Source organism: Rhagoletis pomonella, unplaced genomic scaffold (genome assembly GCF_013731165.1).
Source record: "Rhagoletis pomonella isolate Grant_MI unplaced genomic scaffold, Rhpom_1.0 Rhpom_scaffold_00330, whole genome shotgun sequence".
In the NCBI taxonomy this organism is placed as follows: domain Eukaryota; kingdom Metazoa; phylum Arthropoda; class Insecta; order Diptera; family Tephritidae; genus Rhagoletis; species Rhagoletis pomonella.
In genome coordinates, this window is record NW_023458884.1 from 1 (window position 1) to 13,740 (window position 13,740).

The 13,740-nt window shown below is 37.1% G+C and overlaps 1 pseudogene; it reads right to left on the reverse strand.

Moving 5' to 3' along the window:
• Window positions 1-7,951: 7,951 nt before the first annotated feature.
• On the reverse strand, window positions 7,952-13,243 carry LOC118750629 (annotated as a pseudogene).
• Between the last annotated feature and the right edge of the window lie 497 nt (window positions 13,244-13,740).

Sequence of the window (13,740 nt, forward strand, 5' to 3'; positions counted from 1 at the left end):
GGAGGTATTTTCAAATCGGTCCAGCTCACTTAAATCTTAATATTTTAGCCAAATATTTTGGTGAACGTCTTAGAATATAATAAATTTTGTAATCCCGGCGGAAAAACCGCAACTTTTTTTGGTGATGCAGTCTAATCTACCTACATACATACCCTGTAGTCAAATGTACTAGTTGTAAACTACTTCACAACTAGTATGAACCACATGCCCAACTAGTCAGCCAACTATCTTTTTTCCATGCAACCAACTGGTATTTTTAACATGGGGATGTCCTACGAGATGGCAATTGTCAGATTTCGGTCAGAAATATACCAGTATCATACTAGTTGAAAATAGACAGAAAAAAACTAGTCCAATTATCGACCAAAACCACTACTCTGGGAGTCAAAAAATAAAATGAATTCATGAATATACTATAAAAAACTTTTGATTAAGTACACTTTAATATATCACACATTGTTATTTAGCAGCCTCAGATGTTCCAATAATTGGTGTAAATTTTTTTGACTATTAATTAAAAGCAAAACTAAATACATAAATATTTCCAACTTTCGAACATAAATTTAAATGCATTTCTTATAAAAAGTAAAAGGTTTCAGGAACAATAAATACATACAATAATATATTTATCTTTTTGAATAATATTGAATCTGCAAAGGAAAAAATTTTAGTTAAAAATAAAATTAATACGTCAGTTAATACTTCAGTAATAAAATAAATTAAAATAAATTAAAATATTTTATATAGTATTAAAATAAATTAAATTCATTAACTTTGCACATTTCAGTTTATTCTTTTTAAAAATTTATAAGAGTAACAATTAATCGGTATTTAATCAACTAAACGGTTATCAAAAAAAACATGCTTTAATTAATAGTCATTATGAATATTAATTATTACTTAACAGGCCTGGTATAATCGAATACGTACTCAATTTAATGGTTTACAACATACCCAAATAAAAGTTATAATATTTTGTGAACTTTATCGTATTAAACTGTCGAAGTCAAATAAAACAGGGCATGAATAAATAGTTTTGTACTTGGTACAAGTCTGGTCATTTTCGAACTAGTTCGGTTTCTGTCAGGGAATTCTAGTTGTAAACTAGTATTTTTCCTGACTAGTTTGGGATTTCACTGCAGGGTACATATCGTCGCTACCATGTCAAACTATCGAATGTGCTAAAATGCTTTTTCATTTACGATGCGTTTAGAATGATACGTAAGTTGGCGAATCGTCGAATTGCTAATCTTCTAAGCAAAGGATAATGGCTTTAACAAGGTGTCTAATCCCAAACTTTTTTCTAATGACAACAACATTTTTCACAACAGCTTTTTTACTCTCCTAAAAAGTACCCATTTTCACATTCGATAGTTTGACATGGTGGCGACGATACGTAAGTGTCAAACGAAAGTTAGCTATAATGTTGACGTTGCGCCATAAACACGAGTTTAAGGATTTTTGTTTATGAATAAATGACAATTGTTCTCATCAGGGTGTTTAAGAAACACAGAGTTTAATTTGACAATTGATTGTTTACTTTTTCTTATTCAGATTTAGCCTGTTCCGGTACTCCAGGATTTAAACATAAATAGTCCGAAGTAGTCACGGTAAATGTGTACCGAACGACCTCGGACTATTTCTAATTAAATCCTGTAGTGCGGGAACAAGCTAATTGTCAATATTCATCATTGGGGCCAACATTTATATTAGTGCCACCAAAATGTGTGCATTGTGCGGCCAAATTTACCCCAAAAGGGTTGCATTCCAATAAACACCAAATGAAAGTGTTATTTAAGGCGATTTCAGCGAAAATTTGTTGTATGGTAAACTCCGAGTTGATGAGTAGTATTTAATGTTAAACTCCAAAATAGCCCATAAAGTCGAGTTAATGATTCAACGTGAACCTACTATAAGAAATCTTTAGTGGAACATTTAAAATATTTTTTAAGGTGTTTGATAATTTGAATGAATAAGTACTATATTTTCTAAATTCATACATACCAGATCGGACCACAACGTTTTTTCCCAATAAATATCTTGACCCTAGCGCCGCACTATGGGAGATTGGGGAAATTTTTTGGACAAAAAGGAAAACACGGAAACGTCAAAGCTGTGCAGCTATGCTTTTTTGTGCTCTGTTTCAATTTCGTGTTTTATAAAGTTGTTTACGTTTAATAGAGTAAGAAATTAAAAAGTGTGAATAAACGTCTGGTGCACAATTAAAGATAAGTAATATATCAAACTTTCCTTTAAATTTGATTAATTTAACTTAATATTCTTAACCCTTTCCCTGCATTTGTACAATATATTGTACGTTTAATTTTTTGTAACATTGGAAGCGTGCTATTTAAAATCTTACTAATATTTTTGAAAACAAATTAAACCTTATGAAGTTTTGGAATGTCCCGAATAGTTTACGTAAATCTCAAAATCGAAAACGTTTCAAAAATATTTTTAGAATTTAATTTAATAATAGACCATTTTATAAAATTCCAGTGACACGCAAGTTGTGGAAATTTACTGTACAAAAAATACGTGAAAATCAAGTAAAATCGCTAATAAAAAAGCATTTCATCATATAAAAATACTAAAATTAAACTATCATGATTTAAAATATTTTTCCCGAGTGTTAAAAAAAAAGTACAATATATTGTACATTTACACTGAAAGGTTGTAATTGTACAATATATTGTACAAACGTCCGTAAAGGTTGCAGTTGAACAGGCAATTAGGGTGGTTTTTGCCGTGGTTTTAGAAGAGCTTGTGCGTTGTTGATGCGGTAAAGGGTAGGTCTTTGATTTCTTGATCTACTGAAGGCAGAAAAACCGGAAGGTTTATTAAAACGGGCTATTTGTATTTTATATTGCAATTGTATCTGAAATTTTTCAAAATTTCTTTCTATAATTCTATTTTAATGGAGAAAATTTAAAATTTTTTAATGTAAATCTTAACGAAAGATACTTAAAAATATATAAAATTTTCATTCCAACATATCTGCAGTAAAATCAATTATTTTGTACATACATAAGTTCATTTTCAATGAAATAAAAGTTTTATTCCGTCAAACTTAGTGAAATATTTATTGAGTCTTCTTGAGTGCTTTTACTCCTTTGCGGACTTTTGTACAATATATTACACAAATTTGAGGTAGCCCTAATAGCTACCCAAAACAACTTTTGAATATATATTTTTTTACTTTTGCTATTATGAGGCTCTGTGAACCTTGTAATTAAGAGGGAAATTTTTTATATTCATCTCGGACAGATTTGACCGGAAAGGGTTAATTGCATGAGCCGAGTATTTTGTTTCACATAATATACTATTGTTGTCAATTGCTTTTGTTTATCCGTAACTACAATTGTTTTTGTTTGTGCACATTGCTTTTGCTCTTTTTGTCCTTTTATACATTTTCCTAATTGTTCAACATTTACTATTGTTCGTTTGCGCATCAATGTAAACACCGAGTTATATTGTAGTAGATTATTTAACATAGGCTAGGAAATAACGGGTGATTTTTTTGAGGTTAGGATTTTCATGCATTAGTATTTGACAGATCACGTGGGATTTCAGACATGGTGTCAAAGAGAAAGATGCTCAGTATGCTTTGACATTTCATCATGAATAGACTTACTAACGAGCAACGCTTGCAAATCATTGAATTTTATTACCAAAATCAGTGTTCGGTTCGAAATGTGTTTCGCGCGTCCGATTTATGGTCTACATAATCGACCAAGTGAGCAAACAATTAATGCGATTGTGACCAAGTTTCGCACTCAGTTTACTTTATTGGACATTAAACCAACCACACGAATGCGTACAGTGCGTACAGAAGAGAATATTGCGTCTGTTTCTGAGAGTGTTGCTGAAGACCGTGAAATGTCGATTCGTCGCCGTTCGCAGCAATTGGGTTTGTGTTATTCGACCACATGGAAGATTTTACGCAAAGATCTTGGTGTAAAACCGTATAAAATACAGCTCGTGCAAGAACTGAAGCCGAACGATCTGCCACAACGTCGAATTTTCAGTGAATGGGCCCTAGAAAAGTTGGCAGAAAATCCGCTTTTTTATCGACAAATTTTGTTCAGCGATGAGGCTCATTTCTGGTTGAATGGCTTCGTAAATAAGCAAAATTGCCGCATTTGGAGTGAAGAGCAACCAGAAGCCGTTCAAGAACTGCCCATGCATCCCGAAAAAATGCACTGTTTGGTGTGGTTTGTACGCTGGTGGAATCATTGGACCGTATTTTTTCAAAGATGCTGTTGGACGCAACGTTACGGTGAATGGCGATCGCTATCGTTCGATGCTAACAAACTTTTTGTTGCCAAAAATGGAAGAACTGAACTTGGTTGACATGTGGTTTCAACAAGATGGCGCTACATGCCACACAGCTCGCGATTCTATGGCCATTTTGAGGGAAAACTTCGGAGAACAATTCATCTCAAGAAATGGACCGGTAAGTTGGCCACCAAGATCATGCGATTTGACGCCTTTAGACTATTTTTTGTGGGGCTACGTCAAGTCTAAAGTCTACAGAAATAAGCCAGCAACTATTCCAGCTTTGGAAGACAACATTTCCGAAGAAATTCGGGCTATTCCGGCCGAAATGCTCGAAAAAGTTGCCCAAAATTGGACTTTCCGAATGGACCACCTAAGACGCAGCCGCGGTCAACATTTAAATGAAATTATCTTCAAAAAGTAAATGTCATGGACCAATCTAACGTTTCAAATAAAGAACCGATGAGATTTTGCAAATTTTATGCGTTTTTTTTAAAAAAAAAGTTATCAAGCTCTTAAAAAATCACCCGTTACAACCCAGCGGAGTTTTGTAAATACAATTAAACCTACTACTTGTTCAGTTCGTCGCAACCCGTTGCTCTGTAGAGTATATAAATCGCGTTTCTGCAAGAATGATAGAATACAAGATTGCGCCAATGAGAGAGGATTTTTGAGCGTAATTTTTGCGTGACGTCATCTTGGTGCAATTGCGAGAGAGAAATGCCAAAACGCATATAAAAATATGTAAACAATGCAGAAAAATGTGTTAATTTTAATATTACATGGCCCAATTTTGCAGGAATCAATTAATATACAAAGATTGATTAATTAGGAACACGTAGCATTAACTTTGGACATGTAGCCCTTTAGGTAAGTACGATTTTTAGCACATGAAAAAATGTATGTGTTGACCAAAAGGAAGGTGTGCCGCAAAGTGAATTTTTGGACTCGCCATTCTAAAAAGCCATCACGGAGTGCATATTTATATTTGTGGACGGTAGCCAACCACCACCAACTCCACAGCTGTTGACTCCACAGCTTTTATTTGATGACTTTTGCACCATTTCCGAGAGGATGCATGCGTGTGGCTTCTTTGGAAATAAATATTTTTTGTAAGTAAAACATAATTTAAGCTCAACTTTTAAATGTATAATAATGCGGCGACTGTTTTGTATTAGGTACGTAACAGCGCGGTAAGATGCCGCTTGAATTAGCGCCTGGGACCTTATCCACTGGTGCATTACCTCATACCAGCACTAAAAATATTATTTTCAATATATTCACTAGTAAAGTGCTTCATGCACACATAGCTATATTTGGTGTTTAATGCATCTCCTCGCCGGCATAACTGCTTCCACTTTTTCGCCAGATTTGCGTCCGAAGAAAACGAAAAATAAGATCGCACGCTTTCCTTTTGTTTTCACTATTACACTTTGCCACGGCACACTTCATTTTGCCTTGTAATGTCTCAATAATTGTTTAAAATCACGTACATATATTAAAATTGTTATTTGGTTTTTTCGTATGCTAACAATCAACAATTCCACCAAGATGACTTCACGCACACAGCTGATTCTGTCAAAATCACAAAGAGTGGATTAGCGGTACTGCGATTGGCGCAATCTATATTTCTCTCAATCGTGGCGTTTCTGATCTTAAAACTTCAATCGGCTTCGAGCTTGCGCCAAGTGACGTTTTCTCGTCCGGCATTGGTTCGGACAGTGCCTTGCCTTGATCAAACCCGAAGGTGATTGTGTGTGCATGTTATTATACATATGTATTTTACCTTTATTGTTCGTGTTTTTATCACAATAAAACGAACTGCTGACTAGCGAACCCGTTCGTGTGCATTATTTACTACGAAGCGCAAGCAAGAGCGGTACATTGGCGCCCAACTTAGAGGCCAACAGTTCAGAAGAAGAACGCGAAGACAAATGGCCACGTTTTCGCCTGATCAATTTTCGCAAATTTTGGCAGCGATTGCAGGCGGCAATAAATGCGGGTCTTTTCTCCAGTGCACAGCACGTTTCTGTGGACAACGCGATCCATCGGCAGTGGAAGAGTTCATTGCTGCTATTACAGTTTACAAGGACATTGGAGAAATTTCTGACGCAGATGCCTTGTTCGGTATGCCACTTCTGCTGGAAGAGTACGCAGCGTCCTGGTGGATCGGTGTGAAGGACACTGTGGCGACCTTTGAAGATGCAGTTGAGCTGATCCGAACAACATTTTCCCCTCCAATGCCCAATTGGAAAACTTATTTAAATATTAAAAAAAAAAAAAAACACAACAAACGCGTGAAGCTACTGACAGTTTCATATGTAAGAGCGGCTACTTTTTTCGCAGTTGAGTGATTCCATCAGCGAAACAGTGCAGCTCAATATGATTTACGGTCTATTGTCTATTAAGGTACGTGGCGATAAAGTTTCCACGTTCGACGAATTAATAGCAAATTGTCGAGATGTAGAAATGATTTTGGCTGAAGCAAAGCAGCTTACAATCGCATCTACCGATAAAAACGAATCTGTGGAAGGACCAAAAAGGTGCTCGTTTTGCAGTTTACGTGGCCACACTGTAGATGTTTGCTTTAAAAAGAAAAAAGAGCAACAGTCGCAGCAGGCCCAACAACAACCAACTATAGCACCAAGCTCAAGTGCAGTACCGTCACATTCCAAACGCACAGCCGTTTTTGCATGTTATGGCTATGGTGCACCAGGTGTGTTCCGCGCAAATTGCCCAAAATGCTGTGGGCATAGTAAAGAAAGCCCTTAATATCTGTCGTAGCTGTCGTTGGCAGATCTATTCCATTGGTCCACATTACGATGTTTGAATAGAAAGGTGAAGCTTTATTGGACACAGGGGCGAAAACGAGCGTTGCCAGCGCAAATTTAAAGAAAATCATTAGTAGCAAGGGGTGCGCATTTCAAGATGTCATGGCAGACGTCTCCTTGGCAGATGGAACCACCACGCAAAGGATACTATCCACTACTTGCGAGGTAACAATTGGCAACAGTGTAAGAAAAATTCGGTTGGTATCCCTACCAAACGCTACGAAAAATCGTACGCTTATCGGAGCAGACTTCATGGAGCTGACGGGAATCGTCCTGAATCTGACCAACGATTCTGGTATTTTGAACACGAGCCAAAGGTGAAATATGATTTGGCTAAACCTAGTGATGGCAGTCAAATATTCGTTATGGATATCGCTGGTGCGCACGTGGTGACGAGTTACCAGCAGTCACCCTTCACTAAGGCTTTGAATGAATATTCAAACTTTCTGCGATACATCGATAAGTGCGGTGAAAATGCAACAGATGCTGATTCTCCGGAAACTTGTCCAGAGACTAATGGTAAACGATCGCACCAGAATGATTATTCGCCACACTCCGTGCAGGACATTTTTAGAAGTGCGTTACCGGTTGGACAAATAACTCCCGAAAGTACATCTCCGCTGTTCGCACCGAGAGAAATTTGTTGCCGAAAATTTCTTCTCTCTGAACATGTTCAAATTTAATGAACAGCAGAAAACCGATTGCAGCCTAACAACGGAGCAGAAAGTGGAGCTAGATGCACTATTATTCAATAACGCAGACGTATTCGAGGAGCCAACCTCGACAACACCATTAGCCATACACTGAATCGATACTGGCGAATATCTTCCAATCGCTTTGCTCTATATCGTATATCGCCACAGCGCAAAGAAGAGCTAAAACAAGAAATTGGTAAAATGTTAGAAACAGGAGTTATTGTTGAGTGCGAATCACCATGGGCAGCTCCTTTAGTAATAGTTCCGAAAAAGACAGGTGGAGTACTCACCTGTATAGACTACAGAGAACTAAACGCCATAACTAAGGCAGACACAAAGCTCATGTCAACTTTGGATTTGCATTCTGGTTATTGACAGATTGGTGTTGAGAAGGGGAACAGGAAAAAAACGCATTCGTCACGCCATTAGGGATGTACAAATTTACCCGCATGCCCTTTGGTTTACGAAACGCGCCAGCGACCTTTCAACGCTTAATCGATCGTCTTAAAATATCTCTAAATGATCTAGTTCTAGTTGCGTACTTAGACGATATCATTTTGTGCTCAAAGAACTTTGAAGAGCACGCGGAAGAGCTCAATCGACTTTTAAATCGCTTACGACAATTTGGCCTTAAGGCAAAAATCGACAAGTGTCGCTTTGCATGCCTCGAAGTTAAGTACTTGGGGCACATTTTGACTCCAAATGGCATCATGGTCGACCCACAGAAGGTTGCAGCGATAACATCGTGCAAACCGCCGAAAACGTTAAGAAGCTGCTATCATTTCTTCAAGCTTCTTACTGGTATAGGCGTTTCGTGCCTCAATTTGCGGATATTGCGAAGCCACTATCCCAACTAACGAAGAAGAACGCTATCTGGTCGTGGCCAGAAAAGCAACCATCAGCATTTGATGAGCTGAAAGAACTCCTGACGACATCACCTATTTTGAAGCAAGCTGACGAAAGCCTTGCATTTATTCTGAAGACTGATGCCATGGTTATATCGAAGGATCCGAGGTAACTCTCTGTACGGATCACCGACCGTTGAAGCTATTAATGACACTTAAATCACCAACTAGACGCCTAGCTCGATGGGCATTAATCCTACAGCCGTACAACGTAAACATCTATTACAAACCGGGAAAGACCAATGTGGTAGCGGACATGCTATCCAGGCCACCTTGCGAAGGAAAGCATGACCCAGACGAAATATGCCATATATGCTCCTTTGATGTTAAACTCCCGCGGCGAGGAGCGAAAGAGATACGAGAAGGACAACTTGGTGACCCAGAGTTGAGAACTATCATCGACTGTTTCGAAAGGAAGACAGATGACGCCGCGTATTGGGCCAAAAGAGGGTATACTATGAACGACGGAGTACTCTTATGTTACCACGACGAAGACAATGGAGACGCGCAACTGGTTATCCATAAAACTGAGCGTCCAGCCATTTGGACCATTAACATAATAAGGACACAGCAGGTCATTATGGAATTGGCCGAACTTCCTACAAGATTACTTCGCGCTACTATTGGCCTGGTATCCGGAAGGAAATCGAAACCCACGTCAAAAATTGCATTGACTGCCAACGCTACAAGGCCACTAATTTAAAGCCAACGGGGTTATATCAAACGGTATCGAGCAAAAAGCGTTTTGAAGCACTTTGAAAACTGTGCAAAACTGCTAATCGACGAAGTAATCCTGCGCTATGGAGTCCCGGGGAAGGTCATCAGCGACAACGGAGTCCAATTTGTATCCTCAGTTATTCAGAAGGTTTGCTTTTGCCTCAACATGGACCAAGTGTTTACGCCTGTTTACCATCCACATGCAAACCCCGTTGAAAAAAAGAATCGTGATCTGAAGACACAGTTGGTGATATTGGGTGGAAAGCAGCATCAAAATTAGGCAGGGAAGTTGCCAGCCATACGCTTCGCCATGAACACCACTCGCTGCCAAAGCACTGATTACACTGCAGCTTATCTAACTTTTGGCCGCGAGATAAGAACTATTGATGATGTTCAGCACGACCTGAAAGCTGTTATTCACTCCGAAAACTTTATTGCGGAAATCACGCCATTCTTGGGCAGCCTTGCTGAGGTGTTCGCATCTGCTCGTGAATTTGAGCTAAGACAGCAAAATGCCAACAAAGGTCTCACCAATCCACGACGACGTAACCAAGAAAACTTAGATATTGTTTCGAAGGTTCTAGTCACTACTCACGTTTTGAGCAACGCTTCCAAAGGTGTGACATCCAAATTCATCCCTAGATGAGACGGGCCTTATGTCATCATCGCGAAACAAGGAACTACTGCTTATGTAATCGCGCATGAAGATAACCTCCAAAAACTCTTAGGCACCTACCATGCCTCATCGTTAATTCTATATCGAAGTGCTAACAATGCTTCCGAAGAGCCAGTCAACAGGATCAGTGTTGCCGCGACAGGAAAAAAAAGTTTATCAAAATCCTTCAAAAAGTTTAACATTTCTCGAAAAAGTTAAGCAAACAAACTTTTTTCCAAATGTGTATATATGTGTACATATTATTTTATTGTAGGTATAATAACACAGCACAGAGACTATGTAAGGAACGAACAATTTCAATTCAGGTACAAAGAAAGAAAGCAAAATAAAAAGTAGTTTTAAAAACTATGTAACGCAAACTGTATTAGTACATACATATACTTTAAATTACATACATATTAGTTTATCAAATTAGATATTAAATTAATTTTAGTTTAAGTCTTTCTAAAGTAATATAAAGCTCATGAAGCGATAGTAAATACTCCACCTTTAAGGCATCCGTACAAATGTGCCTTTAAACACAAATAGTACATACATACATATGTATGTATTTATGTACGTAATAATCAGGGACGTGAACCGGTTTTGAACCGGAAAACCGCTTTTTTCTATTAATTAACTGAACCATTAACCGAACCCAAATTTTCCACAAATGTTTGATCCGAACCGAAAACCGAACCACTTTCTATAAAGGTTTAAAGGTTCGTTTCAACCAATTTTCAATAGATAAATGTATGTACTTTTTTCTTTTCGTTAAACATGGTAATACCTACTATGTTTGTTTACCATGTGACAATATAAAATGTAAAGGCAACCGATCTCATTTGACAGACACTTGACCCTTAACCTTGTGCGTTGTTGCACTTGACACTTGACACTTAAACTTGCGCGTTATTTTTTTGTTTCTCGAACCGTTGCACCGAACCGAAACCCCGGTTCAAAGACCAAAAAACCCCTTTGACGAACCAATCCAAAAGTGCAAAAACGGTTCGAACCGCTGAACCGAACCGACCAAATTTTTCATCCGGTTCACGTCCCTGTTAATAATACATAAATTGGTGCCTATGTCTAAAGTATAATTAATTTTCCGTAAAGACGTCGTTGCATTCTTAAATTTATCCCTTAGCGGAATAAGATGTTTTTTTAAGTTTGTATTGATTAAAAACTGTCTTTTTCCAACCATACATAGTGAGGTTCAACTTTGCCTACGCATAATTCTTTTGACAACATAATATTATTTATAGTTCTGATTTTAAGTTTGTTTCGTAATTTCGTTTTGACTAAATTCAAGTCTAAAAACTTTCTTTCAGCAGCGGCTGAACTATGCGGTAAGGACAGTAAGTTACTTACAAAATAAGCAAGCTCCTTGAAACATAACTCTTCCATACCATTTCGAAAAGAGGCAACTTTTTCCCAAAACTCGACGATATCCATGTCGCCTTTAAGTTCAATATTGCTAAATCTTAATAACTTCTATTGTGTAACTATTTTATCCGCGTCAGAATTAACTAAGTTAGGGAAACTGGAAATTAAAGGCATTATGCATATCTGCGAATCCGATAACACTTTACTAGGAGTTATGGTAGATAAGTTTCGTAAGTCTTCTCTCGCAAAGTCAAACCGCTGGGAAATCTGCTTCAATAACTCCAAATAAAAATTTAAAATATTCGTTTTTATATCAAGCTTTTGTGAGTCCGACAAATGGCTATTCTGCAAATATAGCTCGGCTTTGGCTCCGATAAAAATTTCTTGCGTTGGTAAATAACTACTTTTTTTAAATAAATTTAAATTCTCCAAGGAATCTAGCCAAGTCAAAATATATTCACTTTTTACAAAGTTACTTAGTATCAATTTAACATTACTTTCGATATGTGAAAACAAATAGGGCAGTCGAACTTTTTCCGACTGAAATTCCTTGTTTAGCCCATTAATGATATTTAGTATATACGATAAAAATAAAAAATTACTCTGAAACTTGAATCATCCATCATGTGTGCCAAATCAGCAGCCCGAATTCCATTAACCTCAAAGTAACAAGAAACGAAATATAAGCGTAAAGGACCCCACTGTTCAATTATACGGTTTACTACTTGCTCGAGTGCAAGCCACCTTGTTAATGAAACTCCTAATATTTTAGGGGGCTTAACAGAGCAGTATTCTTGGAATTCTTTGAATTCGGATATCCTCTTTGGGCTGTGTGAAAAAAAGTATATTTATTGCGACAAAGTTTTTCGATTTCCAATGGAAGTTTTTTACAAGCATACGACGAGCACAAATGTAGTGAGTGGCAACTGCATTTCAATAAAATAGGTGGTTCTCTTAAATATTGCTTGCAAGCCGTTAATTTCTCCAGCCATAACACTTGCGCCATCGGTCGCAAGACCTATAAGGTTTGCTATTGGAATTTCATGTTTATCAAAAAACAATTTAATGGACGCATATATAGAGCTCGCATTACAATCACTTAACTCAATTAACCCGAGAAATCTGTCTTTGACCTTACGAGCTAACTTATCCATATATCTCGCAACTAAAACTAATGACTTTTTGCTAGAAACGTCAGTCGATTCGTCGACGATCAGTGAAAACTTTGTTGTTTTCAATTGAGCCAAAATTGTTTTTGCTGCTGTATTACCCAATAAATCTGCTAATTCAGTTGCTTTCGTTCTTCCACATTTGATTGACTTCGCAATCTTTGAGTCACAGCAACATTCTACTAAAAGTTCCGGTAAATAATCCATAAGCACGAAGGGTAAATTGTGGCATATTAAGAACATCACCAATGTGAGTTCTGCATGGTGTACTGGTTTCATGAATTTTGTATTTTCTTGGTTCATACAAGAATCAATTTTAAGCTGATGTTTTTTCTTCTCTACATTTTGGACATGCATGCGAAAAGTTGCGTGTTGTTTTAAAAAACTTACGTTGTTGCATATTGGCCTCCCACAGGCGATACAAAAGACTAAACCATTATTATTTCGAAGCCATGTAAATTGTCGCAACCACTCAGAACGAAATTTTCGTTTTAGTCCTGTCTGAGTTTAAGTTTCACTAAAAAATATAACAGAAATACATTCTGAATATAAAACATACCCACGTATACATATGTATAAAAATGCGCTTACCTGCTTTTCCTGTCATTTTCGCATTGTGCTTCGTTGGTTGAATTGCTTGCAATCACGCGCTTTTTTTCTAAAAATCTTATAATACATATTTTTATATTTATATGAATACCAATTTTGCACGTTTTCATTACTTACCTTCTAATGGGTAAATACATACTTACCTATCCATGAGGACAACAAAAAGAAAATTTCACTTCTGGACGATTGAAGTCTGCCAAAAAAAGAGCGCAAACCGAAAGCTAACTAGAGATGACAAATTGTTTTCAGTTTCGAACACTTATGTACATATGTATGTGCTTATAAAATCGACTTCTGTCGAGGGTGGCCAATTGTATGAAATTAATCAGTGCTACTTCTTTGATCGAATAAGGAAACTAAAGAACTTTAGTATTTTGAAGAAAATACCTTTTCATTTTAGATTATGTATTTAAATGAAAAAGTTAAGCAAAACGAAGAATAGTTTAACAGTTTAACAGCCAAGAAAAAGTTTATCAATTTTGCTTAACTTTAAGC